This window comes from Glycine soja, chromosome 12, assembly GCF_004193775.1.
Source record: "Glycine soja cultivar W05 chromosome 12, ASM419377v2, whole genome shotgun sequence".
In the NCBI taxonomy this organism is placed as follows: domain Eukaryota; kingdom Viridiplantae; phylum Streptophyta; class Magnoliopsida; order Fabales; family Fabaceae; genus Glycine; species Glycine soja.
Genome location: NC_041013.1, coordinates 2,027,145 through 2,033,270, shown reverse-complemented (window position 1 = coordinate 2,033,270; position 6,126 = coordinate 2,027,145). Strand labels below are relative to the sequence as shown.

Below are 6,126 nucleotides of genomic sequence, written 5' to 3'. Positions count from 1 at the left end.
TTTTTCCTTTTTCTAAAATTTATTTGTTTTGACAAAATTAAATATGTACAATAAAAAGAAAATAAAGTGAAATTATTTTCATAAATTATCATAAAAGCTTATTGAAATAAACCAACTTACAAACATATTAAAGTAATTTTACATGAAATCTGTCAAACTCGTATACTACTGTAAATAAACTCATTCTCACCGATAAGTAATGTGAATAACCAAGATTCCGTTGGCTCTTTAATTTGATTCCTTCTATATGAAAGATACTTTACAAATTTAAAAAAAAAACATTAATTTGATTTGGTGTTTATACCAAATTATCTTTAATTTGCTCTAACTTGCATGAATCCTTTCCCTACCAATACCTTCGTAGAATGGATGACGAAAAACCAGAGGTATCACATTATCTTGAAAAGCAAAAATAATGAAAAGCTAGCATAACTAATAAACTACCATAAAAATTATGCAGGAATATTTACCAAATAATTGAAATTGATTATTCTTTGGTAATCAATGGAAACTTGAAGGAACAACATCAAAGTCTTATTCCAGGGGTAATTAAAAACCTCCAAGAAGCATGAGTGAAATTTCTCCCTCATTTCAATTCACACGTTCTTCTCATAGTACTTTTTATATTCTCTCTTTTATTATTTTCTGTCACATCACCACCGTTTTTTCTGTATTATTCTCTTCAAGTAGTCTTTCTCAATTCCTAAAATTCTTTTAACATTTGTTTACTTTATTAGTCTTCTTGACCGTATCTAATCATAGTGAGACCATACGATACGAACCCCATGACATGCAAGAAAAGGTGGCGAATGGCTTTGATAATTACGTCCTTCGTGAAGGGTCTTCAGAAACCTCTTCACACTATAAACACCCCAATTAGCACTACTTCAACGTTGTTACGTTCTCAGCGACATGATGTTGAAGGACAAGAGCACCACCGAGTCTCTCACCCAAGTTGGAAGGCGTCAAAGAACTCGCCCAACTTCTCGTGACAGATTTGAAACGTGGAATCAGCGACAACAAGGATGACATTGATCACCGAAAACGTGTCTTTGATGTCAACTTGTTCACGAAGCCTCCTTCCAAACGTTTTCTTTCTTTTGTCTTTGAATCTTTTAACGACACCACTATCATCATTCTCTTGGTTTGCGCTTTGCTTTTTTTCTCTTTTCTTTGGGATCAAGCTACACGGTTGGAAGGAGGGATGGTACGATGGAGGCAGCATCGTACTTGCGGTTATTCTCGTCATTGTTGTCTCTTCCGTCAGCAACTTTAACCAATAAACAGTTCCGGAAGCTTTCTGCCAAAAGTAACCACATAGGAGTGGAAGTAGTACGAGGTGGTCGACGTCAAAGTATGTCAACCTTTGACGTGGTCGTGGGCGACATCGTGTGCTTGAAGATCGGCGATCAGGTTTCAGCAGATGGGGTTTTTTTGGAGGGGCATTCGTTGAAGGCGAATGAATCTAGCATGATGGGGGAGAGTGAGCACGTGCATGTGAATGGTGAAAAGAACCCTTTTTTATTATCTGGCACAAAGGTCACTGATGGTTTTGCACGCATGCTTGTTACTTCTGTGGGAATGAACACTGCATGGGGTGCAATGATGGGTTCCATGACCAAAGAGATTGATGAGGAGACACCTTTGCAAGTGCGTCTCAATAAGTTGACTTCTGCTATTGGCAAGGTTTGGGGTGTCTATGGCACGTTACTTCTCGGGTTGCACGAGGGATGAGTTTGGGAACCGGGAATTCGTTCGGAGAAGGACTGAGTCTGATGATGTTGTGAATGCGGTTGTTGGGATTGTTGCGGCCGCAGTGAGGATTGTGGTGGTGGCGATCCCTGAAGGGCTGCCGCTTGCTGTTACTATGACTCTGGCTGCCGCAGTGTCCACTGGAAGGGTGCTGCTGAGATGATATTGCGCATGTGCTCAACTTACTATGACCATACAGGGAAAATCATAATCATCGATGATGAAGAGAGGGCTCAAATTCAGAACATTGTCGAGTGCATGGCAACCAAAAGTTTGAGATGCATTGCCTTTGCCCAAAAGAACTTATTATGCGAAAAGCTTGAAGAGACAGAACTCACATTATTGGGGATACTTGGGTTGAAAGACCCTTGTAGGCCAGGAGTTGGAGCAGCAGTTGAATCATGCACGAATGCTGGAGTGAAGATCAAGATGATAACAGGAGATAATGTGCACACAGCAAGGGCCATAGCCTTTGAATGTGGCATTCTTGATGATGAATTGGATTATGAAGATGAAGCAGCAGTGGTTGAAGGCTTTCAATTCAGAAATTTCTCGCACGAGGAAAGAATGGAAAAGATTGACAAAATCAGAGTCATCGCTAGATCATCTCCATTTGACAAGCTTCTGATGGTTCAATGTTTGAAGCAGAAGGGTCATGTGGTGGCAGTCACAGGTGATGACACAAATGATGCACCTGCTCTGAAGGAAGCTGACATTGGACTTTCCATGGAAATACAAGGCACCGAAGTGGCAAAGGAGAGCTCAGACATTGTTATCCTTGACGACGATTTCTCTTCTGTGGTCACTGTACTATGGTGGGGGAGATGTGTGTACACAAACATTCAGAAGTTCATTCAGTTTCAGCTCACAGTTAATGTTGCTGCACTTGCCATCAACTTTGTAGCTGCAGTTTCTTCTGGTAAAGTGCCTCTTTCAGCTGTCCAGCTTCTGTGGGTAAACCTGATAATGGATACTCTTGGAGCTCTGGCCTTGGCCACTGAGCAACCCACTAGTGATCTCATGAAAATGCCACCTGTGGGAAGAGTTGAACCACTTATAACTAGAGTTACGTGGAGGAACCTCATTTCACAGGCAGTGTATCAAGTGTTTGTCTTGCTGGTTTTACAATTCCAGGGAAGATCAATCTTTGGTGTCAATGAGAAGGTGAAGAACACTATGATTTTCAATGCTTTTGTCCTCTGCCAAGTCTTCAATGAGTTCAACGCAAGGAAGCTGGAGAAGAAGAACATCTTTGAGGGGCTTGGTAAAAATAAGTTGTTTATGGTAATTGTGGGCTTAACTGTAGTGCTTCAGCTAGTGATGGTTGAGTTTCTCAAGAAGTTTGCCAATACTGAGAGATTGACTTGGGAGCAATGGGGTGTTTGTGTTGCCATTGGAGCTTTGTCTTGGACAATTGGTCTGCTGGTGAAGTGTATGCCAGTTGTTCGCAACAAGTAGCAAATTAAAAGAAGAGACTGTCATTCGTGCAAGATCGTTTTATTTTGATTTCATTCGCATTGCACGTTGCACATTGCACGTTGCACATTGCAGTGACCATTTATAGCTTTCTTTGTATGTAGTGCTCTAGAAATAAAAGGACCTCCTTCTGGAGAAAGTATATCATTGTTATGGAATTTCTTTCTACTTAATGTTTAGTGCTCATGCTATAACATATGCTTTGCCATTTTCCATCATTGATTTTTAATAGATCAAAGTTACTCCATTCTTTTAATAGAAGAAATCCATATAAACAAAATTTCATTGAAAATCAATCACAGTTGGGGTTGCTTAGCTTGTGATTTTGAGGGTAAACTCTTGTGTCATGGTTGGAAGGTCAAGCTTTACAATTGGAAATTCTCCGTTTGTTGATATACATATATATAACCCTGAGAGACACCCACGGCTGGTGTGAGATTAAGAATGGTTGTGTTATGGTCACAGCTCATGCAGATGCAGTATTAGGAAAGAAGTTGTTCTGTATAGAGTGGAAGAACTAGGGGAAAATGGTACTATTCCCATTGACAGGGATACTGCTGCTATTCCCGCTGGAGGCAGAACCTGCTTATCAAACATTATGTGTATAATTCCTTATTTTATAAAATAATGGCAAGAACATGTGAGATTTTCCAGATTGCATCCATCATGAATGGGATTGTTCTTGTTGAGATTGCCATAGGATTTTGTTCTTCTTTGAATTGAAGCATCTCAGGAAGAGACTGAGTGAGAACCTCAAACTTCATTTGATTAATGAATTTATTGTCTTAATAGAAAAAAAAAAAGTCTTTGTATTATGCAGAACTCAATTGTTTATTACATGAATCTTTATTTGGAAACAAGGAATTGTACACAATTGGTCTGGTTTCTGGCATAAAAACTAGGCGGGATATATGGAAGTGACAAAATCTTTTTGGACAACTTAACCCCTTCAAGTCCAACATGGTCTTTGGAGTGAAAATGGAGAAGGAAGAGTTCTTGACTAAATAAACACTGAGGATGCAAAGCAAGTATCCCAACAAAGCCAGAGAAGAGGTCAAGTGGAGAGGGAGAAACCAGCAAGCAAACAAAGCAAGGTGTACATAGTTGCATGCTCAAAGCTATCAAGCTGTCTTAAAAGCCTAGTGGAAATGAGGGTAGTCTAGAATTTGCCTTAGAGAGATGAAAAATATTTTTTGTATATGTTTTATCGTTATTTTCTGGAAGCAACGGATGGAAAATTGGAAATAAGCTTGTGTTGGAGGTATCCACTGATAACATGTTGAAATTCTTTGCATTCCGAAATTAGTTTATTTATAGTTTATAAAAGTGTTAAAATTCTGGATGTGTTAAAAATAAATTTCGGAAATTAAATTTTGAAATATTTAAAAATTAGTTTTCGAAAAAAAAAAACAAAAAATGCTTAATCCAATATCTTTAACTTCGATCATAACCCAATGACCAAACCAAAATCAAATTAAACCACCATTGATTTTAAACACAATGTGTATTTATAATTGAGCCATAAAGTAACTAAACATATTGCTTTTAAATATAATATTAGTCAAACAAAAGTAATTATTTTTTATTTACTTACTTTCAAGTGTATGTTTGATTTATTCTTTCCAGTCCTTTCACATTTTTCAAAGCTTCAAATGGATAAATAAGTGTTTTCATATTATTTCTCTTAAACGTCAACAATCTGTTTTCATATTATTTCTTTCTAAAATTTTCCCTCTCTTGTCTACTTTAGGGATTTTTTAACTGATGTATATATTAAATTAAAAATATATATTTTATTGTAAGGAACTTACTATTTTAATACATCGTCTCTCAATATCATTTTTAACTTCTTTTATTATTTTAAAAATTAAAATCTTTTGAAATAAATATATTTTTTACAATTTTATTTTTACATTCATTATTTACGTTTTTATCCCTGTTCGTTTGTTACTTACCGCTGTCTTGTTAAGGCATGCCCTTCCCATTGTGTTGTCCTTCTCCTTTACTGTGCAGTGTGAGGAGTTTGGACTTATGAAGGAGTTGATGTTGTTCTTCGCAATGCTTTAATACCCTACAGATCACATACTTTTGAAATTGCAGGGTTTTACTGTGTCCAAAATTGTATCCCAGTCTGACCAAGTTTTAAACAAGTCAAAGCAACGAAATGACAAAAAGGCAAAGGGAATCGACTTAAAAGCGCCAACCGATTTTGTTGAATCACCACTTTTGACTTCTGATGGAGGCATCTAATAATGGTGTCAATTTGAGAAAGAAACCATTTAGTTTCTATACAATACAAGAGAGGGATCAAGAATCTAAACATATAATGTGAAGTTTATCATTATCTAAAGTTCAAGCAAGTTGAGGGCAGAGGCTGGAAGGCGATGTATAATGATGTGGGAGGATCGAATGTGGCATAAGATAGGTTACCATGAAATGTATTCCTTTTTCTTTTTTTAACATTTCTCTTCAAACAAACAATCTTTGTTTTTCTCTATTTCTCACATATTACATTTGTATTCCTTATTATTGCTTCAGTCTATCTTTATTTTTATTTTTTTTTTAATTTTTATCTCATTATTTTAATTGTGCAATTTTTATCCAATAATAACTTGACAACTAATACTGAAAAGATGTTGATGTGATAATGTAGTGGAGTATCATGATAGGATGAATGTGCTAACTTGGAAATATAATAGATTGTCTTATTAATATTTTGTTAAGGATTGAATGTTAATGAACATACAAAAATTGTACAATTAAAATAGTGAAAGACAAATTCAAAAAAAAATAAAATAATACAGGAACCAAATTCATGAAATGGCAATAATCGGGGAACAAGAAATACAATTAATCTTAATTTTTATTATTAAAATTATATTTTATTTTGCTATCATG

The 6,126-nt window shown here is 36.2% G+C and overlaps 1 pseudogene; it reads left to right on the top strand.

Moving 5' to 3' along the window:
• Window positions 1–922: 922 nt before the first annotated feature.
• LOC114380256 lies at window positions 923–3,370 on the top strand (annotated as a pseudogene).
• The last annotated feature ends 2,756 nt before the right edge of the window (window positions 3,371–6,126 follow it).